General features: G+C 46.2%; 3 pseudogenes; all 3 read right to left on the reverse strand.

The window, feature by feature from the left end:
• Positions 1–11,621: 11,621 nt before the first annotated feature.
• On the reverse strand, positions 11,622–12,239 carry LOC147121668 (uncharacterized; annotated as a pseudogene).
• A 123-nt stretch (positions 12,240–12,362) lies between these two features.
• LOC147121669 (uncharacterized) lies at positions 12,363–13,067 on the reverse strand (annotated as a pseudogene).
• A 2,187-nt stretch (positions 13,068–15,254) lies between these two features.
• Positions 15,255–17,741, reverse strand: LOC147121670 (uncharacterized; annotated as a pseudogene).
• Between the last annotated feature and the right edge of the window lie 7,243 nt (positions 17,742–24,984).

Raw genomic sequence — 24,984 nt, forward strand, 5'->3', positions numbered from 1 at the left:
CTCGCTGCCCTTTCTCTCTCTGCTCTTTCTCTCTCTGCTCTTTCTCTCTCTGGTCTTTCTCTCTCTGCTCTTTCCCTCTCTCTCTGCTCTTTCTCTCTCTCTGCTCTTTCACTACTCCTACTCTCTCTCTCTCTGCTCTTTCTCCCTCTCTCTGCTCTTTCTCTCCCTCTCTGCTCTTTCTCTCTCTCTGCTCTTTCTCACCTTCTCTCTCTCTGCTCTTTCTCTATATTCTTTCTCCCTCTCTGCTCTTACTCTCCCTCTCTGCTCTTTCTCTCTCTCTCTCTCTCTTCTCTTTCTCTCACTCTCTCCTCTTTCTCTCTCTCTCTCTCTCTGCTCTATGTCTCTCTGCTCTTTCTTTCTCTCTCTCTGCTCTATCTCTCTGCTCTTTCTCTCTCTGCTCTCTCTCTCGCTGCTCTTTGTCTCCTTCTCTGCTCTTTCTCCCCCCTCTGCTCTTTCTCTCCCTCTGCTCAATAATTCCATGTGCTCTTTCTCTCCCCCTCTCTGCTCTTTCTCTCTTTCTCTGCTCTTTCTCCTTCTCTCTGCTGTTTCTCTCCCTCTCTGCTCTTTCTCTCTCTCTCTGCTTTTTCTCTCCCTCTCTGCTCTTTCTCCCTCTCTCTGCTCTTTCTCCCTCTCTCTGCTCTTTCTCTTCCTCTCTGCTCTTTCTCTCCCTCTCTGCTCAATAATTCCCTGTGCTCTTTCTCTCCCCCTCTCTGCTCTTTCTCTCTTTCTCTGCTCTTTCTCCTTCTCTCTGCTGTTTCTCTCCCTCTCTGCTCTTTCTCTCTCTCTCTGCTTTTTCTCTCCCTCTCTGCTCTTTCTCCCTCTCTCTGCTCTTTCTCCCTCTCTCTGCTCTTTCTCTCCTTCTCTGCTCTTTCTCTCCCTCTCTGCCCTTTCACGCCCTCACTGCCCTTTCTCTCTCTCACTACTCTTTCAGTCTCTCTCTCTACTCTTTCTCCCTCTCTCTCTATGCTTCTTCTCTACCTCTCTGCACTTTCTCACTCTCTTTGCTCTTTGTCTCCCTCTCTACTCTTTCTCTCTCTGCTCTTTCGCTCCCTCTCTGCTCTTTCTCTCTCTGCTCTTTCTCTCTCTCTGTGCTCTTTCTCTCCCTCTCTGTTCTTTCAATCTCTCTCTGCTTTCACTCTCTCTGCTCTTTCACACTTTCTCTCTCTCTGCTCTTTCTCTCTATTATTTTTCTCCCTCTCTCTCCTCTCTCTCTCTGCTCTTTCTCTCTCTCTCTCTGCTCTTTCTCTCCCTCTCTGCTTTCTCTCCCTCTCTGCTCTTTCTCTCCCTCTCTCTCGCTCTGCTCTTTCTCTCCCTCTGTGCTCTTTCTCTCCCTCTGTTCTTTCTCCCTCTCTGTGCTCTTTCTCCCCTTCTCTGCTCCCTCTCTCTCTGCTCTCTGTCTCTTGCTCTGCTCTTTCTCTCTCTCTGTGCTCTTTCTCTCCCTCTCTGCTTTTTCTCTCCTCTCAGCTCTTTCTCTCTCTCGCTGCTCTTTCTCTCTCTGCTCTTTCTCCCTCTGCTCTTTCTCTCTCTGCTCTTTCTCTCTCTAGTCTTTCTCTCTCTGCTCTTTCTCTCTCTGCTCTTTCCCTCTCTCTCTGCTTTTTCTCTCTCTGCTCTTTCTCTCTCTCTGCTCTTTCACTACTCCTACTCTCTCTCTCTGCTCTTTCTCCCGCTCTCTGCTCTTTCTCTCCCTCTCTGCTCTTTCTCTCTCTCTGCTCTTTCTCTCTCTCTGCTCTTTCTCTCTCACTGCTCTTTCTCGCTCTCTGCTCTTTCCCTCACTCTCTGCTCTTTCTCTCTTCTGCTCTTTCTCTGCTCTTTCACTACTCCTACTCTCTCTCTCTCTGCTCTTTCTCCCTCTCCCTGCTCTTTCTCTCCCTCTCTGCTCTTTCTATCTCTCTCTGCTCTTTCTCTCTCTCTCTGCTCTTTCTCTCTCTCTGCTCTTTCTTTCTCTCTGCTCTTTTGCTAGTCCTACTCTCTGCTCTTTCTCCCTCTCTCTGCTCTTTCTCTCACTCTCTGCTCTCCCCCTCTACTCTTTCTCTCTCTCTCTGCTCTTTCTCTCTGCTCTTTCTCCCTCTTTCTGCTCTTTCTCTCTGCTCCTTCTCCCTCTCTCTGCTCTTTCTCCCTCTCTCTGCTCTTTCTCCAATTCCAATTCCAATTCCAATTAAAATGCTTTATTGGCATGAAAGTTTACAGAGAACCATATTGCCAAAGCTTACATAGCAAAAAGGTACAGTTTTCCAACATTCTGTAGGTGTCAATCGATTTGACATTTGTTGGGTACATACAATATTACTTTTAAACAATATTAATTTTAAACAGTCTTTGTACTTCATTTGGTACGTTCAATATTAATTTTAAACAGTCCTCAGGTTGTGACATGTTGTTACATATTTGGCCCCAAGGTATGGTCTGTCTCCTTCTCCTAGGACTAATCTCAATTTTGACAGATCATCCAATTCCTTGAAATCTGGGGTTGTTTGGCTTAGCTTGTTGAATAATATGTTTCTTGATGTGTTGAATTTTTCGCATTTTAGGAGGAAATGCATTTCTGTTTCAACCTCGCCAGCCAGACATTGATCGCATATTCTATTCTCTCTAGGCTGCCAGGATTTCTTGTATCTGCCTTTTTCAATTTCCAGTTGGTGGTCGCTTAGTCTGTACCTGGTGAGGGTCTGTCTCTGTTTTGTGTCTCTGATGGTCGTGAGGTAGTCTGCCAGTTTATATTCTCTTTTTAGGGCCCGGTAACATTCTAATCTGCTTTGGCTTTCGGTTATTTTGTTCCAATGTTCCAGGTAGGTTTCTTTGCATTTTTTAATGATTTGGTTCACTCGGATTGGTGTTTGGGCGGCTGTGTTGGTCTGGGGCTGGTCAGGGTCCGGCTGAGTACTTAGTTTCCGTAGCAGCTGACTCAGGGGACTCTTTTCTGGGTTTAGCTCTTGGGTCTGAAAGGCTTTGAAATGAAGGGTGTCTGGGGAGCTAGATTTGAGGTGATTTAGGAAGTTTAGTGCTCGTTTTTGGATGTTTATTATCAGTGGGTATCTGCCTAGTTCGGCTCTGCATGCATTTGTTGGCGTTTTCCTTTGGGTGCGAAGGATGCTTCGGCAGAATTCTGCATGTAGGGCTTCTATTGTATGTTTTTCCCATTTAGTGTAGCTTTGGTGATTTAGCGGGCCCCATACTTCACTACCGTACAGTGCAATGGGCAGGATTATGCTGTCAAATATTTTGAGCCAGATTTTGATTGGGATTTGGATGTTGTAGAATTTTCTTTTTATTGCATATAGGGCTCTTCGGGCTTTTTCTTTTAGTGCATTCACTGCTATGCTGAAGCTCCCTGATGCTGTAATAGTTAGACCAAGGTAGGTGTAGCTCATAGTGTGTCCTATAGTGATATCACTGAGGGTAAACTGGTATTTGTTTTCCTGACATCTGGGCCTTTTTTGAAAAATCATGATGTTGGTTTTCTTTAGATTTACTGTTAGAGCCCAATTTTGGCAGTATTTGTCGAGTAGGTCTAGTTGTTGCTGTAATCCCTGTTCTGTGGGAGACAGCAGAACCAGGTCGTCCGCATAGAACAGGGATTTCACTTCTCCATCTAGGAGACGGAGACCTGGTGACTCGCTTTGCTCCAGCATGTCTGCTAATTCATTTATGTATATGTTGAACAGGGTTGGGCTCAAATTGCAGCCCTGCCGGACGCCTCTTCTCTGGGTGAAGAAATCGGTGCGTTTGTCTCCAATTTTGACCCCGCATTTGTTTTTCAGATACATTGATTTAATAAGGTCATAGACTTTGCCCCCTATTCCACATTGAAGAAGTTTATAATAGAGCCCTTCGTGCCATATAGAGTCAAAGGCTTTCTTGAAGTCGATGAAACAGGCGAATATTTTCCCATTTTTTGTTTGGTGTATATGTTTTTCAATGAGGGTGTGAAGGGTATAGATATGGTCGGCGGTGCGGTGTTTTGGAAGAAAGCCTATTTGGTTTTTTCTGAGGATATTATGTTTGTTAAGAAAATCAAGTAATCTACTATTTAGAATACTGCAGAATAACTTCCCTAGACAACTGTTGACACAGATGCCGCGGTAGTTATTTGGGTCTGATTTGTTTCCGCTTTTATATATGGGGGAGATTAGTCCTTGGCACCAGATATCGGGAAAACAGCCTGAACGTAATATGATGTTGAATAATTTGAGTACCGCACCCTGCATCTCCATATTGCTGAACTTGAGCATTTCATTTTTGATGTTGTCTGGGCCACAGGCTTTCATTAGGTGGAGAGATTTTGTTTTTGTGGCCATTTCTTTCCATGTGATTGGGGAGTCTAGAGGGTTTTGGTTGTCTTTGATTGTTGCTTCTAATGTGTGGAGTTTTTCTGTGACCTGATGTTGACTTGGGTTTGTTTCGTTTATTGGGATGTCTTTGTAGAGGTTTTCAAAATGTGTTCTCCAGATGTCGCCATCTTGGATTGGTAATGCTTGCAATTGTGTTGTACTCAGGTTATTCCACATTTCCCAGAATTGTTTTGGGTTGGTGGAGTTTTCAATTTCTTCTAGTATTTTGTGGGTATAGTTTTGTGTTTTGTTCCTAATGGTGTGTTTATATCTTTTGAGGGTTTCATTGTATCTAGTACGTAGGTCCGGATTGTTTGGTTGGCGATGCTTTTGGTTTGATATTTTTCTCAGGTCTTTTCTGGCATTTTTGCATTCGTGGTCAAACCATTTCTTATTTTTATTTTGTCTTTTGTGACTCTTCCTCTTCTGTTTCACGAGGTCGGCTTTTACAGCTGCCTCATGAAAGATCATATTTATATCCTCTATGGCCATGTTTACCCCATCTCTGGTGATCTCATATAGATTTTCTTTAAATTTTGAAATTTTACTTGTGAGATCAGGTGAATTTAGTGCTGTGATGAATTTATCTCCACTCTCTGGGGCCCATCTGTATGTCTGGTTTATTTTATGTAGCTTACTGGGTTCCTTTTTTGTGTCTGTAGTTTGGGCAGAAAGTTTAAGGTACACATTTATTTGGTTATGGTCTGAGAGGGGGGATTGCTGCCTGACAGTGAATGCGTTGATATCGCAGGGGTCCAGGTCAGTGATTGTATAATCCACCACACTAGACCCAAGAGTTGAGGAATATGTGAGTCTCCCTAAGGAGTCCCCTCTGAACCTACCGTTAACTATGTACAGGCCTAAGGCTCGGCAGAGTTGCACTACCTCCCTACCGCTTTTATTTATTTCACAATCGAGGTTGTTTCGGTTTGCGATGGCTGGTGTGACATATAGAGGGGTCTGGCCAAACACATGGTTGTTGCCCTGTGGGTCTATGAAGTCAGGTTCACATCCTGTCCTTGCATTTAGGTCCCCACATAGTAGCACCTTTCCTTGGGCCTGGAAATGGCTCTCCCTCTCTCGGCTCTTCCTCTCCCTCTCTGCTCTTTCTCCCTCTCTGCTCTTTCTTTCTCTCTGCTCTTTCTCTGCTCTTTCTCTCTCTCTGCTCTTTCTCGCTCTCTGCTCTTTTTCTCTCTCTGCTTTTTCTCTCTCTCTGCTCTCTCTCTCTCTGCTCTTTCTCTCTCTCTGCTCTTTCTCCCTCTCTCTGCTCTTTCTCTCCCTCTCTGCTCTTTCTCTCTCTGTGCTCTTTCTCTCTCTCTGCTCTTTCTCTCTCTCTGCTCTTTCACTACTGCTACTCTCTCTCTGCTCTTTCTCTCTCTCTCTGCTCTTTCTCTCACTCTCTGCTCTTTCTCTCTCTCTGCTCTTTCTCTCTCTCTGCTCTTTCTCTCTCTCTGCTTTTTCACTACAGCTACTCTCTCTCTGCTCTTTCTCTCTCTCTGCTCTTTCTCTCTCTCTCTGCTCTTTCTCTCTCTCTGCTGTTTCTCGCTCTCTGCTCTTTCACTACTGCTACTCTCTCTGCTCTTTGTCTCTCTCTCTGCTCTTTCTCTCACTGCTCTTTCTCTCTCTGCTCTTTCTCTCTCTCTGCTCTTTCTCCCTCTCTCTGCTCTTTCTCCCTCTCTTTGCCCTTTCTCTCTCTCTGCTCTTTCTCCCTCTCTCTGCTCTTTCTCTCCCTCTCTGTTATTTCACTCTCTCTCTCTGCTTTCCCTCTCTCTGCTCTTTCACACTTTCTCTCTCTCTGCTCTTTCTCTCTATTCTTTTTCTCCCTCTCTCTCATCTCTCTCGCTGCTCTTTCATTCTCTCTCTCTGCTCTTTCTCTCTCTCTCTGCTCTTTATCTCCCTCTCTGCTTTACCTCCCTCTCTGCTCTTACTCTCCCTCTCTGCTCTTTCTCTCTCCCTCTCCTCTTTCTCTCACTCTCTCCTCTTTCTCTCTCTCTCTCTGCTCTTTCTCTCTCTGCTCTTTCTCTCTCTCTCCTCTTTCTCTCACTCTCTCCTCTTTCTCTCTCTCTCTGCTCTTTCTCTCTCTGCTCTTTCTCTCTCTGCTCTTTCTCTCTCTCTCTCTGCTCTATCTCTCTCTCTGCTCTTTCTCTCCCTCTCTCTGCTCTTTCTCTCCTTCTCTGCTCTTTCTCCCCTCTCTGCTCTTTCTCTCCCTCTCTGCTCAATAATTCCCTGTGGTCTTTCTCTCTTTCTCTGCTTTTTCTCTCCATCTCTGCTCTTTCTCCCTCTCTCTGCTCTTTCTCCTTCTCTCTGCTCTTTCTCTCCCTCTCTGCTCTTTCTCTCCCTCTCAGCCCTTTCTCTCCCTCACTGCCCTTTCTCTCTCTCACTACTCTTTCAGTCTCTCTCTCTCTCTCTGGTCCTACTCTCTCTCTATCTCTCTGCTCTTTCTCTCTCTCTGCTCTTTCTCGCTCTCTGCTCTTTCTCTCTCTCTCTATCTGCTCTTTCTCGCTCTCTGCTCTTTCTCCCACTCTGCTTTCTCTCTCTCTCTCTGCTCTTTCACTACTCCTACTCTCTCTCTGCTCTTTCTCCCTCTCTCTGCTCTTTCTCTCTCTCACTCTCTGCTCCTTCTCTCTCTCTGCTCTATCTCGATCTCTCTGCTTTCTCTCTCTCTGCTCTTTCTCGCTCTCTGCTCTCTCTCTCTCTGCTCTTTCTCACTCTCTGCTCTTTCTGCCTCTCTGCTTTCTCTCTCTCTCTCTGCTCTTTCTCCCTCGCTCTGCTGTTTCTCTCCCTCTCTGCTCTTTCTCTCCCTCTCACTTGCTCTGCTCTTTCTCTCTCTCTGTGCTCTTTCTCTCCCTCTCTGCTCTTACTAGCCATCTCTGATCATCCTCTCTCTCTTTGCTCCTTCTCTCTCTCTCTGCTCTCTCTCTCTCTCTGCTCTTTCTCCCTCTCTCTGCACTCTCTCTCTCTGCTCTTTCTCTCTGCTCTTTATCCCTCTGACTCGCTCTGTCTCGCTCTGCTCTTTCTCTCCCTCTGCTCCTTCTCTCTCTCTCTGCTCTCTCTCTCTGCTCTTTTTCACTCCCTCTGCTCTTTCTCTCTCTGCTCTTTCTCTCTCTCTCTGCTCTTTCTCTCTCTCTGTTCTTTCTCTCGCTCTCTGCTCTCTCTCTCTCTCTGCTCTTTCTCTCTCTCTGCTCTTTCTCCCTCTCTCTGCTCTTTCTCTCCCTCTCTGCTCTTTCTCTCTCTCTGCTCTTTCTCGCTCTCTGCTCTGTCTCGCTCTCTGCTCTTTCACTACTGCTACTCTCTCTCTGCTCTTTCTCTCTCTCTCTGCTCTTTCTCTCTCTCTGCTCTTTCTCTCTCTCTCTGCTCTTTCTCTCTCTGCTCTTTCTCTCTCTCTGCTCTTTCTCCCTGTCTCTGCTCTTTCTCTCTCTCTCTGCTCTTTCTCTCTCTCTCTGCTCTTTCTCTCTCTCTCTGCTCTTTCTCCCTCTCTCTGCCCTTTCTCTCTCTCTGCTCTTTCTCCCTCTCTCTGCTCTTTCTCTCCCTCTCTGTTCTTTCACTCTCTCTCTCTCTGCTTTCCCTCTCTCTGCTCTTTCACACTTTCTCTCTCTCTGCTCTTTCTCTATATTCTTTTTCTCCCTCTCTCTCCTCTCTTTCATTCTCTCTGCTTTTTCTTTCTCTCTCTGCTCTTTCTTTCTCTCTGCTCTCTCTCTCCCTCTCTGCTCTTTCTCCCTCTCTCTGCTCTTTCTCTCCCTCTCTGCTCTTTCTCTCTCTCTGCTCTTTCTCGCTCTCTGCTCTGTCTCGCTCTCTGCTCTTTCACTACTGCTACTCTCTCTCTGCTCTTTCTCTCTCTCTCTGCTCTTTCTCTCTCTCTGCTCTTTCTCTCTCTCTCTGCTCTTTCTCTCTCTGCTCTTTCTCTCTCTCTGCTCTTTCTCCCTGTCTCTGCTCTTTCTCTCTCTCTCTGCTCTTTCTCTCTCTCTCTGCTCTTTCTCTCTCTCTCTGCTCTTTCTCCCTCTCTCTGCCCTTTCTCTCTCTCTGCTCTTTCTCCCTCTCTCTGCTCTTTCTCTCCCTCTCTGTTCTTTCACTCTCTCTCTCTCTGCTTTCCCTCTCTCTGCTCTTTCACACTTTCTCTCTCTCTGCTCTTTCTCTATATTCTTTTTCTCCCTCTCTCTCCTCTCTTTCATTCTCTCTGCTTTTTCTTTCTCTCTCTGCTCTTTCTTTCTCTCTGCTCTCTCTCTCCCTCTCTGCTTTACCTCCCTCTCTGCTCTTACTCTCCCTCTCTGCTCTTTCTCTCTCTCTCTCCTTTCTCTCACTCTCTCCTCTTTCTCTCTCTCTCTCTCTGCTCTTTCTTTCTCTGCTCTTTCTCTCTCACTCTCCTCTTTCTCTCACTCTCCTCTTTCTCTCTCTCTCTCTCTGCTCTTTCTCTCTCTGCTCTTTCTCTCTCTCTCTCTGCTCAATCTCTTTCTCTGCTCTCTCTCTCTGCTCTTTCTCTCCTTCTCTGCTCTATCTCCCCTCTCTGCTCTTTCTCTCCCTCTCTGCTCTTTCTCCCTCTCTCTTCCCTTTCACCCTCTCTCTGCTCTTTCTCTCCCTCTCTGCTCTTTCTCCCTCTCTCTGCTCTTTCTCTCTCTCCCTCTCTCTATCTGTTTTTCTCTCCCTCTCTGCTCTTTCTCTCCCTCTCTGCCCTTTCTCTCCCTCACTGCCCTTTCTCTCTCTCACTCCTCTTTCAGTCTCTCTCTCTACTCTTTCTCGCTCTCTCTCTGCTCCTTCTCTACCTCTCTGCACTTTTTCTCTTTGCTCTTTCACTCCCTTTGCTCTTTCTCTCCCTCTCTACTCTTTCTCTCTGTGCTCTTTCTCCCTCTCTGTGCTCTTTCTCTCCCTCTCTGTTCTTTCAATCTCTCTCTGCTTTCACTCTCTCTGCTCTTTCACACTTTCTCTCTCTCTGCTCTTTCTCTCTATTCTTTTTCTCCCTCTCTCCCCCTCTCTCTGCTCTTTCTCTCTCTCTCTACTCTTTCTCTCCCTCTCTGCTTTCTCTCCCTCTCTGCTCTTTCTCTCCCTTTCTCTCGCTCTGCTGTTTCTCTCTCTCTGTGCTCTTTCTCTCCCTCTCTGCTCTTACTATCCATCTCTGATCGTCCTCGCTCTCTCTGCTCCTTCTCTCTCTCTGCTCTTTCCCCCTCTCTCTGCTTTCTCTCTCTCTCTGCTCTTTCTCCCTCTCACTCGCTCTCTCTCGCTCTGCTCTTTCTCTCCCTCTCTGCTCCTTCTCTCTCTTTCTGCTCTTTCTCCCCCTCTCTGCTCTTTCTCTCCCTCTCTGCTCTTTCTCTCTCTCTCTCTCCTCTTTCTCTCCCTTTCTCCTCTTTCGCTCTCTCTCTCTCTCTGCTCTTTCTCTCTCTGCTCTTTCTCTCTCTCTCACTCCTCTTTCAGTCTCTCTCTCTACTCTTTCTCGCTCTCTCTCTGCTCCTTCTCTACCTCTCTGCACTTTTTCTCTTTGCTCTTTCACTCCCTTTGCTCTTTCTCTCCCTCTCTACTCTTTCTCTCTGTGCTCTTTCTCCCTCTCTGTGCTCTTTCTCTCCCTCTCTGTTCTTTCAATCTCTCTCTGCTTTCACTCTCTCTGCTCTTTCACACTTTCTCTCTCTCTGCTCTTTCTCTCTATTCTTTTTCTCCCTCTCTCCCCCTCTCTCTGCTCTTTCTCTCTCTCTCTACTCTTTCTCTCCCTCTCTGCTTTCTCTCCCTCTCTGCTCTTTCTCTCCCTTTCTCTCGCTCTGCTGTTTCTCTCTCTCTGTGCTCTTTCTCTCCCTCTCTGCTCTTACTATCCATCTCTGATCGTCCTCGCTCTCTCTGCTCCTTCTCTCTCTCTGCTCTTTCCCCCTCTCTCTGCTTTCTCTCTCTCTCTGCTCTTTCTCCCTCTCACTCGCTCTCTCTCGCTCTGCTCTTTCTCTCCCTCTCTGCTCCTTCTCTCTCTTTCTGCTCTTTCTCCCCCTCTCTGCTCTTTCTCTCCCTCTCTGCTCTTTCTCTCTCTCTCTCTCCTCTTTCTCTCCCTTTCTCCTCTTTCGCTCTCTCTCTCTCTCTGCTCTTTCTCTCTCTGCTCTTTCTCTCTCTCTCTCTGCTCTATCTCTCTCTCTGCTCTTTCTCTCTCTGCTCTCTCTCGCTGCTCTTTGTCTCCTTCTATGCTCTTTCTCCCCTCTCTGCTCTTTCTCTCCCTCTCTGCTCAATAACTCCCTGTGCTCTTTCTCTCTCCCTCTCTGCTCTTTCTCTCTTTCTCTGCTCTTTCTCCCTCACTCTGCTGTTTCTCTCCCTCTCTGCTCTTTCTCTCTCTCTCTGCTTTTTCTCTCCCTCTCTGCTCTTTCTCCCTCTCTCTGCTCTTTCTCCCTCTATCTGTTCTTTCTCTCCCTCTCTGCTCTTTCTCTCCCTCACTGCCCTTTCTCTCTCTCACTACTGTTTCAGCCTCTCTCTCTACTCTTTCTCCCTCTCTCTCTATGCTCCTTCTCTACCTCTCTGCACTTTCTCTCTCTGTTTGCTCTTTCACTCTCTTTGCTCTTTCTCTCCCACTCTACTCTTTCTCTCTCTGCTCGTTCGCTCCCTCTCTGCTCTTTCTCTCTTTCTGCTCTTTCTCTCTCTCTGTGCTCTTTCTCTCCCTCTCTGTTCTTTCAATCTCTCTCTGCTTTCACTCTCTCTGCTCTTTCACACTTTCTCCCTCTCTGCTCTTTCTCCCTCTCTCTCCTCACTCTCTCTGCTCTTTCTCTCTCTCTGCTCTTTCTCTCCCTCTCTGCTTTCTCTCCCTCTCTGCTCTTTCTCTCCCTTTCTCTCGCTCTGCTCTTTCTCTCCCTCTGTGCTCTTTCTCTCCCTCTCTGCTCTTACTATCCATCTCTGCTCTTTCTCTCTCTCTGTTCTTTCTCCCTCTCTGTGCTCTTTCTGCACTTCTCTGCTCCCTCACTCTCTCTCTGCTCTCTCTCTCTTGCTCTGCTCTTTCTCTCTCTCTGTGCTCTTTCTCTCCCTCTCTGCTTTTTCTCTCCCTCTCAGTGCTTTCTCTCTCTCGCTGCTCTTTCTCTCTCTGCTCTTTCCATTTCTCCCTGCTCTTTCTCTCTCTCTGCACTTTCTCTCTCTCTGCTCTTTCTCTCTCTCTGCTCTTTCTCTCTCTCTGCTCTTTCTCTCTCTGCTCTTTCACTACTCCTACTCTCTCTCTCTGCTCTTTCTCCCTCTCTCTGCTCTTTCTCTCCCTCTCTACTCTTTCTCTCTCTGCTCTTTCGCTCCCTCTCTGCTCTTTCTCTCTGCTCTTTCTCTCTCTCTGTGCTCTTTCTCTCCCTCTCTGTTCTTTCAATCTCTCTCTGCTTTCACTCTCTCCGCTCTTTCACACTTTCTCTCTCTCTGCTCTTTCTCTCTATTATTTTTCTCGCTCTCTCTCCTCTCTCTCTCTCTGCTCTTTCTCTCTCTCTCTCTGCTCCTTCTCTCCCTCTCTGCTTTCTCTCCCTCTCTGCCCTTTCTCTCCCTCTCTCTCGCTCTGCTCTTTCTCTCCCTCTGTGCTCTTTCTCTCCCTCTCTGCTCTTACTATCCATCTCTGCTCTTTCTCTCTCTCTGTTCTTTCTCCCTCTATGTGCTCTTTCTCCCCTTCTCTGCTCCCTCTCTCTCTCTCTGCTCTCTCTCTCTCACTCTGCTCCCTCTCTCTCTGCTCTCTCTCTCTTGCTCTGCTCCTTCTCTCTCTCGCTGCCCTTTCTCTCGCTGCCCTTTCTCTCTCTGCTCTTTCTCTCTCTGCTCTTTCTCTCTCTGGTCTTTCTCTCTCTGCTCTTTCCCTCTCTCTCTGCTCTTTCTCTCTCTCTGCTCTTTCACTACTCCTACTCTCTCTCTCTCTGCTCTTTCTCCCTGTCTCTGCTCTTTCTCCCTCTCTCTGCTCTTTCTCTCCTTCTCTGCTCTCTCCCTCTCTGCCCTTTCTCGCCCTCACTGCCCTTTCTCTCTCTCACTACTCTTTCAGTCTCTCTCTCTACTCTTTCTCCCTCTCTCTCTATGCTCCTTCTCTACCTCTCTGCACTTTCTCACTCTCTTTGCTCTTTGTCTCCCTCTCTACTCTTTCTCTCTCTGCTCTTTCGCTCCCTCTCTGCTCTTTCTCTCTCTGCTCTTTCTCTCTCTCTCTGTGCTCTTTCTCTCCCTCTCTGTTCTTTCAATCTCTCTCTGCTTTCACTCTCTCTGCTCTTTCACACTTTCTCTCTCTCTGCTCTTTCTCTCTATTATTTTTCTCCCTCTCTCTCCTCTCTCTCTCTGCTCTTTCTCTCTCTCTCTCTGCTCTTTCTCTCCCTCTCTGCTTTCTCTCCCTCTCTGCTCTTTCTCTCCCTCTCTCTCGCTCTGCTCTTTCTCCCTCTGTGCTCTTTCTCTCCCTCTGTTCTTTCTCCCTCTCTGTGCTCTTTCTCCCCTTCTCTGCTCCCTCTCTCTCTCTCTGCTCTCTGTCTCTTGCTCTGCTCTTTCTCTCTCTCTGTGCTCTTTCTCTCCCTCTCTGCTTTTTCTCTCCCTCTCAGCTCTTTCTCTCTCTCGCTGCTCTTTCTCTCTCTGCTCTTTCTCCCTCTGCTCTTTCTCTCTCTGCTCTTTCTCTCTCTGGTCTTTCTCTCTCTGCTCTTTCTCTCTCTGCTCTTTCCCTCTCTCTCTGCTTTTTCTCTCTCTCTGCTCTTTCTCTCTCTCTGCTCTTTCACTACTCCTACTCTCTCTCTCTGCTCTTTCTCCCGCTCTCTGCTCTTTCTCTCCCTCTCTGCTCTTTCTCTCTCTCTGCTCTTTCTCTCTCTCTGCTCTTTCTCTCTCTCTGCTCTTTCTCGCTCTCTGCTCTTTCCCTCACTCTCTGCTCTTTCTCTCTCTCTGCTCTTTCTCTGCTCTTTCACTACTCCTACTCTCTCTCTCTCTGCTCTTTCTCCCTCTCTCTGCTCTTTCTCTCCCTCTCTGCTCTTTCTCTCTCTCTCTGCTCTTTCTCTCTCTCTCTGCTCTTTCTCTCTCTCTGCTCTTTCTTTCTCTCTGCTCTTTTGCTAGTCCTACTCTCTGCTCTTTCTCCCTCTCTCTGCTCTTTCTCTCACTCTCTGCTCTCCCCCTCTACTCTTTCTCTCTCTCTCTGCTCTTTCTCTCTGCTCTTTCTCCCTCTTTCTGCTCTTTCTCTCTGCTCCTTCTCCCTCCCTCTGCTCTTTCTCCCTCTCTCTGCTCTTTCTCCCTCTCTCGGCTCTTCCTCTCCCTCTCTGCTCTTTCTCCCTCTCTGCTCTTTCTCTCTCTCTGCTCTTTCTCTCTCTCTGCTCTTTCTCGCTCTCTGCTCTTTTTCTCTCTCTGCTCTTTCTCTCTCTGCTTTCTCTCTCTCTGCTCGTTCTCTCTCTCACTGCTCTTTCTCTCTCTCTGCTCTCTCTCTCTCTGCTCTTTCTCTCTCTCTGCTCTTTCTCCCTCTCTGCTCTTTCTCTCCCTCTCTGCTCTTTCTCTCTCTCTGCTCTTTCTCTCTCTCTGCTCTTTCTCTCTCTCTGCTCTTTCACTACTGCTACTCTCTCTCTGCTCTTTCTCTCTCTCTCTGCTCTTTCTCTCACTCTCTGCTCTTTCTCTCTCTCTGCTCTTTCTCTCTCTCTGCTCTTTCTCTCTCTCTGCTCTTTCTCTCTCTCTGCTTTTTCACTACTGCTACTCTCTCTCTGCTCTTTCTCTCTCTCTGCTCTTTCTCTCTCTCTCTGCTCTTTCTCTCTCTCTGCTGTTTCTCGCTCTCTGCTCTTTCACTACTGCTACTCTCTCTGCTCTTTCTCTCTCTCTCTGCTCTTTCTCTCACTGCTCTTTCTCTCTCTGCTCTTTCTCTCTCTCTGCTCTTTCTCCCTCTCTCTGCTCTTTCTCCCTCTCTTTGCCCTTTCTCTCTCTCTGCTCTTTCTCCCTCTCTCTGCTCTTTCTCTCCCTCTCTGTTATTTCACTCTCTCTCTCTGCTTTCCCTCTCTCTGCTCTTTCACACTTTCTCTCTCTCTGCTCTTTCTCTCTATTCTTTTTCTCCCTCTCTCTCATCTCTCTCGCTGCTCTTTCATTATCTCTCTCTGCTCTTTCTCTCTCTCTCTGCTCTTCACTCCCTCTCTGCTTTACCTCCCTCTCTGCTCTTACTCTCCCTCTCTGCTCTTTCTCTCTCCCTCTCCTCTTTCTCTCACTCTCTCCTCTTTCTCTCTCTCTCTGCTCTTTCTCTCTCTGCTCTTTCTCTCTCTGCTCTTTCTCTCTCTCTCTCTGCTCTATCTCTCTCTCTGCTCTTTCTCTCCCTCTCTCTGCTCTTTCTCTCCTTCTCTGCTCTTTCTCCCCTCTCTGCTCTTTCTCTCCCTCTCTGCTCAATAATTCCCTGTGGTCTTTCTCTCTTTCTCTGCTTTTTCTCTCCATCTCTGCTCTTTCTCCCTCTCTCTGCTCTTTCTCCTTCTCTCTGCTCTTTCTCTCCCTCTCTGCTCTTTCTCTCCCTCTCAGCCCTTTCTCTCCCTCACTGCCCTTTCTCTCTCTCACTACTCTTTCAGTCTCTCTCTCTCTCTCTGGTCCTACTCTCTCTCTATCTCTCTGCTCTTTCTCTCTCTCTGCTCTTTCTCGCTCTCTGCTCTTTCTCTCTCTCTCTATCTGCTCTTTCTCGCTCTCTGCTCTTTCTCCCACTCTGCTTTCTCTCTCTCTCTCTGCTCTTTCACTACTCCTACTCTCTCTCTGCTCTTTCTCCCTCTCTCTGCTCTTTCTCTCTCTCACTCTCTGCTCCTTCTCTCTCTCTGCTCTATCTCGATCTCTCTGCTTTCTCTCTCTCTGCTCTTTCTCGCTCTCTGCTCTCTCTCTCTCTGCTCTTTCTCACTCTCTGCTCTTTCTGCCTCTCTGCTTTCTCTCTCTCTCTCTGCTCTTTCTCTCTCTGCTCTTTCTCTCTCTGGTCTTTCTCTCTCTGCTCTTTCCCTCTCTCTCTGCTCTTTCTCTCTCTCTGCTCTTTCACTACTCCTACTCTCTCTCTCTCTGCTCTTTCTCCCTCTCTCTGCTCTTTCTCTCCCTCTCTGTTATTTCACTCTCTCTCTCTGCTTTCCCTCTCTCTGCTCTTTCACACTTTCTCTCTCTCTGCTCTTTCTCTCTATTCTTTTTCTCCCTCTCTCTCATCTCTCTCGCTGCTCTTTCATTATCTCTCTCTGCTCTTTCTCTCTCTCTCTCTGCTCTTTATCTCCCTCTCTGCTTTACCTCCCTCTCTGCTCTTACTCTCCCTCTCTGCTCTTTCTCTCTCCCTCTCCTCTTTCTCTCACTCTCTCCTCTTTCTCTCTCTCTCTGCTCTTTCTCTCTCTGCTCTTTCTCTCTCTGCTCTTTCTCTCTCTCTCTCTGCTCTATCTCTCTCTCTGCTCTTTCTCTCCCTCTCTCTGCTCTTTCTCTCCTTCTCTGCTCTTTCTCCCCTCTCTGCTCTTTCTCTCCCTCTCTGCTCAATAATTCCCTGTGGTCTTTCTCTCTTTCTCTGCTTTTTCTCTCCATCTCTGCTCTTTCTCCCTCTCTCTGCTCTTTCTCCTTCTCTCTGCTCTTTCTCTCCCTCTCTGCTCTTTCTCTCCCTCTCAGCCCTTTCTCTCCCTCACTGCCCTTTCTCTCTCTCACTACTCTTTCAGTCTCTCTCTCTCTCTCTGGTCCTACTCTCTCTCTATCTCTCTGCTCTTTCTCTCTCTCTGCTCTTTCTCGCTCTCTGCTCTTTCTCTCTCTCTCTATCTGCTCTTTCTCGCTCTCTGCTCTTTCTCCCACTCTGCTTTCTCTCTCTCTCTCTGCTCTTTCACTACTCCTACTCTCTCTCTGCTCTTTCTCCCTCTCTCTGCTCTTTCTCTCTCTCACTCTCTGCTCCTTCTCTCTCTCTGCTCTATCTCGATCTCTCTGCTTTCTCTCTCTCTGCTCTTTCTCGCTCTCTGCTCTCTCTCTCTCTGCTCTTTCTCACTCTCTGCTCTTTCTGCCTCTCTGCTTTCTCTCTCTCTCTCTGCTCTTTCTCTCTCTGCTCTTTCTCTCTCTGGTCTTTCTCTCTCTGCTCTATCTCGATCTCTCTGCTTTCTCTCTCTCTGCTCTTTCTCGCTCTCTGCTCTCTCTCTCTCTGCTCTTTCTCTCTCTCTGCTCTTTCTTTCTCTCTGCTCTTTTGCTAGTCCTACTCTCTGCTCTTTCTCCCTCTCTCTGCTCTTTCTCTCACTCTCTGCTCTCCCCCTCTACTCTTTCTCTCTCTCTCTGCTCTTTCTCTCTGCTCTTTCTCCCTCTTTCTGCTCTTTCTCTCTGCTCCTTCTCCCTCCCTCTGCTCTTTCTCCCTCTCTCTGCTCTTTCTCCCTCTCTCGGCTCTTCCTCTCCCTCTCTGCTCTTTCTCCCTCTCTGCTCTTTCTCTCTCTCTGCTCTTTCTCTCTCTCTGCTCTTTCTCGCTCTCTGCTCTTTTTCTCTCTCTGCTCTTTCTCTCTCTGCTTTCTCTCTCTCTGCTCGTTCTCTCTCTCACTGCTCTTTCTCTCTCTCTGCTCTCTCTCTCTCTGCTCTTTCTCTCTCTCTGCTCTTTCTCCCTCTCTGCTCTTTCTCTCCCTCTCTGCTCTTTCTCTCTCTCTGCTCTTTCTCTCTCTCTGCTCTTTCTCTCTCTCTGCTCTTTCACTACTGCTACTCTCTCTCTGCTCTTTCTCTCTCTCTCTGCTCTTTCTCTCACTCTCTGCTCTTTCTCTCTCTCTGCTCTTTCTCTCTCTCTGCTCTTTCTCTCTCTCTGCTCTTTCTCTCTCTCTGCTTTTTCACTACTGCTACTCTCTCTCTGCTCTTTCTCTCTCTCTGCTCTTTCTCTCTCTCTCTGCTCTTTCTCTCTCTCTGCTGTTTCTCGCTCTCTGCTCTTTCACTACTGCTACTCTCTCTGCTCTTTCTCTCTCTCTCTGCTCTTTCTCTCACTGCTCTTTCTCTCTCTGCTCTTTCTCTCTCTCTGCTCTTTCTCCCTCTCTCTGCTCTTTCTCCCTCTCTTTGCCCTTTCTCTCTCTCTGCTCTTTCTCCCTCTCTCTGCTCTTTCTCTCCCTCTCTGTTATTTCACTCTCTCTCTCTGCTTTCCCTCTCTCTGCTCTTTCACACTTTCTCTCTCTCTGCTCTTTCTCTCTATTCTTTTTCTCCCTCTCTCTCATCTCTCTCGCTGCTCTTTCATTATCTCTCTCTGCTCTTTCTCTCTCTCTCTGCTCTTTATCTCCCTCTCTGCTTTACCAATTCCAATTCCAATTCCAATTAAAATGCTTTATTGGCATGAAAGTTTACAGAGAACCATATTGCCAAAGCTTACATAGCAAAAAGGTACAGTTTTCCAACATTCTGTAGGTGTCAATCGATTTGACATTTGTTGGGTACATACAATATTACTTTTAAACAATATTAATTTTAAACAGTCTTTGTACTTCATTTGGTACGTTCAATATTAATTTTAAACAGTCTTAATTTTAAACAGTCCTCAGGTTGTGACATGTTGTTACATATTTGGCCCCAAGGTATGGTCTGTCTCCTTCTCCTAGGACTAATCTCAATTTTGACAGATCATCCAATTCCTTGAAATCTGGGGTTGTTTGGCTTAGCTTGTTGAATAATATGTTTCTTGATGTGTTGAATTTTTCGCATTTTAGGAGGAAATGCATTTCTGTTTCAACCTCGCCAGCCAGACATTGATCGCATATTCTATTCTCTCTAGGCTGCCAGGATTTCTTGTATCTGCCTTTTTCAATTTCCAGTTGGTGGTCGCTTAGTCTGTACCTGGTGAGGGTCTGTCTCTGTTTTGTGTCTCTGATGGTCGTGAGGTAGTCTGCCAGTTTATATTCTCTTTTTAGGGCCCGGTAACATTCTAATCTGCTTTGGCTTTCGGTTATTTTGTTCCAATGTTCCAGGTAGGTTTCTTTGCATTTTTTAATGATTTGGTTCACTCGGATTGGTGTTTGAGCGGCTGTGTTGGTCTGGGGCTGGTCAGGGTCCGGCTGAGTACTTAGTTTCCGTAGCAGCTGACTCAGGGGACTCTTTTCTGGGTTTAGCTCTTGGGTCTGAAAGGCTTTGAAATGAAGGGTGTCTGGGGAGCTAGATTTGAGGTGATTTAGGAAGTTTAGTGCTCGTTTTTGGATGTTTATTATCAGTGGGTATCTGCCTAGTTCGGCTCTGCATGCATTTGTTGGCGTTTTCCTTTGGGTGCGAAGGATGCTTCGGCAGAATTCTGCATGTAGGGCTTCTATTGTATGTTTTTCCCATTTAGTGTAGCTTTGGTGATTTAGCGGGCCCCATACTTCACTACCGTACAGTGCAATGGGTAGGATTATGCTGTCAAATATTTTGAGCCAGATTTTGATTGGGATTTGGATGTTGTAGAATTTTCTTTTTATTGCATATAGGGCTCTTCGGGCTTTTTCTTTTAGTGCATTCACTGCTATGCTGAAGCTCCCTGATGCTGTAATAGTTAGACCAAGGTAGGTGTAGCTCATAGTGTGTCCTATAGTGATATCACTGAGGGTAAACTGGTATTTGTTTTCCTGACATCTGGGCCTTTTTTGAAAAATCATGATGTTGGTTTTCTTTGGATTTACTGTTAGAGCCCAATTTTGGCAGTATTTGTCGAGTAGGTCTAGTTGTTGCTGTAATCCCTGTTCTGTGGGAGACAGCAGAACCAGGTCGTCCGCATAGAACAGGGATTTCACTTCTCCATCTAGGAGACGGAGACCTGGTGACTCGCTTTGCTCCAGCATGTCTGCTAATTCATTTATGTATATGTTGAACAGGGTCGGGCTCAAATTGCAGCCCTGCCGGACGCCTCTTCTCTGGGTGAAGAAATCGGTGCGTTTGTCTCCAATTTTGACCCCGCATTTGTTTTTCAGATACATTGATTTAATAAGGTCATAGACTTTGCCCCCTATTCCACATTGAAGAAGTTTATAATAGAGCCCTTCGTGCCATATAGAGTCAAAGGCTTTCTTGAAGTCGATGAAACAGGCGAATATTTTCCCATTTTTTGTTTGGTGTATATGTTTTTCAATGAGGGTGTGAAGGGTATAGATATGGTCGGCGGTGCGGTGTTTTGGAAGAAAGCCTATTTGGTTTTTTCTGAGGATATTATGTTTGTTAAGAAAATCAAGTAATCTACTATTTAGAATACTGCAGAATAACTTCCCTAGACAACTGTTGACACAGATGCCGCGGTAGTTATTTGGGTCTGATTTGTTTCCGCTTTTATATATGGGGGAGATTAGTCCTTGGCACCAGATATCGGGAAAACAGCCTGAACGTAATATGATGTTGAATAATTTGAGTACCGCACCCTGCATCTCCATATTGCTGAACTTGAGCATTTCATTTTTGATGTTGTCTGGGCCACAGGCTTTCTTTAGGTGGAGAGATTTTGTTTTTGTGGCCATTTCTTTCCATGTGATTGGGGAGTCTAGAGGGTTTTGGTTGTCTCCTCCCTCTCTGCTCTTACTCTCCCTCTCTGCTCTTTCTCTCTCCCTCTCCTCTTTCTCTCACTCTCTCCTCTTTCTCTCTCTCTCTGCTCTTTCTCTCTCTGCTCTTTCTCTCTCTCTCCTCTTTCTCTCACTCTCTCCTCTTTCTCTCTCTCTCTGCTCTTTCTCTCTCTGCTCTTTCTCTCTCTCTCTCTGCTCTATCTCTCTCTCTGCTCTTTCTCTCCCTCTCTCTGCTCTTTCTCTCCTTCTCTGCTCTTTCTCCCCTCTCTGCTCTTTCTCTCCCTCTCTGCTCAATAATTCCCTGTGGTCTTCCTCTCTCTCTCTGCTTTTTCTCTCCATCTCTGCTCTTTCTCCCTCTCTCTGCTCTTTCTCCTTCTCTCTGCTCTTTCTCTCCCTCTCTGCTCTTTCTCTCCCTCTCTTCCCTTTCTCTCCCTCACTGCCCTTTCTCTCTCTCACTACTCTTTCAGTCTCTCTCTCTCTCTCTCTGGTCCTACTCTCTCTCTATCTCTCTGCTCTTTCTCTCTCTCTGCTCTTTCTCGCACTCTGCTCTTTCTCTCTCTCTCTATCTGCTCTTTCTCGCTCTCTGCTCTTTCTCCCACTCTGCTTTCTCTCTCTCTCTGCTCTTTCACTACTCCTACTCTCTCTCTGCTCTTTCTCCCTCTCTCTGCTCTTTCTCTCTCTCTCTGCTCTTTCTCTCCCTCTCTGCCCTTTCTCGCCCTCACTGCCCTTTCTCTCTCTCACTACTCTTTCAGTCTCTCTCTCTACTCTTTCTCCCTCTCTCTCTATGCTCCTTCTCTACCTCTCTGCACTTTCTCACTCTCTTTGCTCTTTGTCTCCCTCTCTACTCTTTCTCTCTCTGCTCTTTCGCTCCCTCTCTGCTCTTTCTCTCTCTGCTCTTTCTCTCTCTCTGTGCACTTTCTCTCCCTCTCTGTTCTTTCAATCTCTCTCTGCTTTCACTCTCTCTGCTCTTTCACACTTTCTCTCTCTCTGCTCTTTCTCTCTATTATTTTTCTCCCTCTCTCTCCTCTCTCTCTCTGCTCTATCTCTCTCTCTCTCTGCTCTTTCTCTCCCTCTCTGCTTTCTCTCCCTCTCTGCTCTTTCTCTCCCTCTCTCTCGCTCTGCTCTTTCTCTCCCTCTGTGCTCTTTCTCTCCCTCTCTTCTTTCTCCCTCTCTGTGCTCTTTCTCCCCTTCTCTGCTCCCTCTCTCTCTCTCTCTGCTCTCTCTCTCTTGCTCTGCTCTTTCTCTCTCTCTGTGCTCTTTCTCTCCCTCTCTGCTTTTTCTCTCCCTCTCAGCTCTTTCTCTCTCTCGCTGCTCTTTCTCTCTCTGCTCTTTCTCTCTCTGCTCTTTCCCTCTCTCTCTGCTCTTTCTCTCTCTCTGCTCTTTCTCTCTCTCTGCTCTTTCACTACTCCTACTCTGTCTCTCTCTGCTCTTTCTCCCGCTCTCTGCTCTTTCTCTCCCTCTCTGCTCTTTCTCTCTCTCTGCTCTTTCTCTCTCTCTGCTCTTTCTCTCTCTCTGCCCTTTCTCGCTCTCTGCTCTTTCCCTCACTCTCTGCTCTTTCTCTCTCTCTGCTCTTTCACTACTCCTACTCTCTCTCTCTCTGCTCTTTCTCCCTCTCTCTGCTCTTTCTCTCCCTCTCTGCTCTTTCTCTCTCTCTCTGCTCTTTCTCTCTCTCTCTGCTCTTTCTCTCTCTCTGCTCTTTCTTTCTCTCTGCTCTTTTGCTAGTCCTACTCTCTGCTCTTTCTCACTCTCTCTGCTCTTTCTCTCACTCTCTGCTCTCCCCCTCAACTCTTTCTCTCTCTCTCTGCTCTTTCTCTCTGCTCTTTCTCTCTCTCTCTGCTCTTTATCTCCCTCTCTGCTTTACCTCCCTCTCTGCTCTTACTCTCCCTCTCTGCTCTTTCTCTCTCCCTCTCTTTCTCCCACTCTCTCCTCTTTCTCTCTCTCTCTCTGCTCTTTCTCTCTCTGCTCTTTCTCTCTCTCCTCTTTCTCTCACTCTCTCCTCTTTCTCTCTCTCTCTGCTCTTTCTCTCTCTGCTCTTTCTCTCTCTGCTCTTTCTCTCTCTCTCTCTGCTCTATCTCTCTCTCTGCTCTTTCTCTCCCTCTCTCTGCTCTTTCTCTCCTTCTCTGCTCTTTCTCCCCTCTCTGCTCTTTCTCTCCCTCTCTGCTCAATAATTCCCTGTGGTCTTTCTCACTCTCTCTGCTTTTTCTCTCCATCTCTGCTCTTTCTCCCTCTCTCTGCTCTTTCTCCTTCTCTCTGCTCTTTCTCTCCCTCTCTGCTCTTTCTCTCCCTCTCTGCCCTTTCTCTCCCTCACTGCCCTTTCTCTCTCTCACGACTCTTTCAGTCTCTCTCTCTCTCTCTGGTCCTACTCTCTCTCAGTTCAAATGCTTTATTGGCATGAAAGTTTACAGAGAACCATATTGCCAAAGCTTACATAGCAAAAAGGTACAGTTTTCCAACATTCTGTAGGTGTCAATCGATTTGACATTTGTTGGGTATATACAATATTACTTTTAAACAATATTAATTTTAAACAGTCTTTCTACTTCATTTGGTACGTTCAATATTAATTTTAAACAGTCTTACTTTTAAACAGTCCTCAGGTTGTGACATGTTGTTACATATTTAGCCCCAAGGTATGGTCTGTCTCCTTCTCCTAGGACTAATCTCAATTTTGACAGATCATCCAATTCCTTGAAATCTGGGGTTGTTTGGCTTAGCTTGTTGAATAATATGTTTCTTGATGTGTTGAATTTTTCGCATTTTAGGAGGAAATGCATTTCTGTTTCAACCTCGCCAGCCAGACATTGATCGCATATTCTATTCTCTCTAGGCTGCCAGGATTTCTTGTATCTGCCTTTTTCAATTTCCAGTTGGTGGTCGCTTAGTCTGTACCTGGTGAGGGTCTGTCTCTGTTTTGTGTCTCTGATGGTCGTGAGGTAGTCTGCCAGTTTATATTCTCTTTTTAGGGCCCGGTAACATTCTAATCTGCTTTGGCTTTCGGTTATTTTGTTCCAATGTTCCAGGTAGGTTTCTTTGCATTTTTTAATGATTTGGTTCACTCGGATTGGTGTTTGGACGGCTGTGTTGGTCTGGGGCTGGTCAGGGTCCGGCTGAGTACTTAGTTTCAGTAGCAGCTGACTCAGGGGACTCTTTTCTGGGTTTAGCTCTTGGGTCTGAAAGGCTTTGAAATGAAGGGTGTCTGGGGAGCTAGATTTGAGGTGATTTAGGAAGTTTAGTGCTCGTTTTTGGATGTTTATTATCAGTGGGTATCTGCCTAGTTCGGCTCTGCATGCATTTGTTGGCGTTTTTCTTTGGGTGCGAAGGATGCTTCGGCAGAATTCTGCATGTAGGGCTTCTATTGTGTGTTTTTCCCATTTAGTGTAGCTTTGGTGATTTAGCGGGCCCCATACTTCACTACCGTACAGTGCAATGGGCAGGATTATGCTGTCAAAAATTTTGAGCCAGATTTTGATTGGGATTTGGATGTTGTAGAATTTTCTTTTTATTGCATATAGGGCTCTTCGGGCTTTTTCTTTTAGTGCATTCACTGCTATGCTGAAGCTCCCTGATGCTGTAATAGTTAGACCAAGGTAGGTGTAGCTCATAGTGTGTCCTATAGTGGTATCACTGAGGGTAAACTGGTATTTGTTTTCCTGACATCTGGGTCTTTTCTGAAAAATCATGATGTTGGTTTTCTTTAGATTTACTGTTAGAGCCCAATTTTGGCAGTATTTGTCGAGTAGCTCTAGTTGTTGTTGTAATCCCTGTTCTGTGGGAGACAGCAGAACCAGGTCGTCCGCATAGAACAGGGACTTCACTTCTCCATCCAGGAGACGGAGACCTGGTGACTCGCTTTGCTCCAGCATGTCTGCTAATTCATTTATGTATATGTTGAACAGGGTCGGGCTCAAATTGCAGCCCTGCCGGACGCCTCTTCTCTGGGTGAAGAAATCGGTGCGTTTGTCTCCAATTTTGACCCCGCATTTGTTTTTCAGATACATTGATTTAATAAGGTCATAGACTTTGCCCCCTATTCCACACTGAAGAAGTTTATAATAGAGCCCTTCGTGCCATATAGAGTCAAAGGCTTTCTTGAAGTCGATGAAACAGGCGAATATTTTCCCATTTTTTGTTTGGTGTTTATGTTTTTCAATGAGGGTGTGAAGGGTATAGATATGGTCGGCGGTGCGGTGTTTTGGAAGAAAGCCTATTTGGTTTTTTCTGAGGATATTATGTTTGTTAAGAAAATCAAGTAATCTACTATTTAGAATACTGCAGAGTAACTTCCCTAGACAACTGTTGACACAGATGCCGCGGTAGTTATTTGGGTCTGATTTGTTTCCACTTTTATATATGGGGGAGATTAGTCCTTGGCACCAGATATCGGGAAAACAGCCTGAGCGTAATATGATGTTGAATAGTTTGAGTATCGCACCCTGCATCTCCATATTGCTGAACTTTAGCATTTCATTTTTGATGTTGTCTGGGCCACAGGCTTTCTTTAGGTGGAGAGATTTTGTTTTTGTGGCCAGTTCTTTCCATGTGATTGGGGAGTCTAGAGGGTTTTGGTTGTCTTTAATTGTTGCTTCTAATGTGTGGAGTTTTTCTGTGACCTGATGTTGACTTGGGTTTGTTTTGTTTATTGGGATGTCTTTGTAGAGGTTTTCAAAATGTGTTCTCCAGATGTCGCCATCTTGGATTGGTAATGCTTGCAATTGTGTTGTACTCAGGTTATTCCACATTTCCCAGAATTGTTTTGGATTGGTGGAGTTTTCAATTTCTTCGAGTATTTTGTGGGTATAGTTTTGTGTTTTGTTCCTAATGGTGTGTTTATATCTTTTGAGGGTTTCATTGTATCTAGAACGTAGGTCCGGATTGTTTGGTTGCCGATGCTTTTGGTTTGATATTTTTCTCAGGTCTTTTCTGGCATTTTTGCATTCGTGGTCAAACCATTTCATATTTTTATTTTGTCTTTTGTGATGCTTCCTCTTCTGTTTCACGAGGTCGGCTTTTACAGCTGCCTCATGGAAGATCATATTTATATCCTCTATGGCCGTGTTTACACCATCTCTGGTGATCTCATATAGATTTTCTTTAAATTTTGAAATTTTACTTGTGAGATCAGGTGAATTTAGTGCTGTGATGAATTTATCTCCACTGTCTGGGGCCCATCTGTATGTCTGGTTTATTTTATGTAGCTTACTGTGTTCCTTTTTTGTGTCTGTAGTTTGGGCAGAAAGTTTAAGGTACACATTTATTTGGTTATGGTCTGAGAGGGGGGATTGCTGCCTGACAGTGAATGCGTTGATATC

This window comes from Somniosus microcephalus, chromosome 3 (assembly GCF_052327205.1).
Source record: "Somniosus microcephalus isolate GS21.2 chromosome 3, FLI_Smic_1.0, whole genome shotgun sequence".
Classification (NCBI taxonomy): domain Eukaryota; kingdom Metazoa; phylum Chordata; class Chondrichthyes; order Squaliformes; family Somniosidae; genus Somniosus; species Somniosus microcephalus.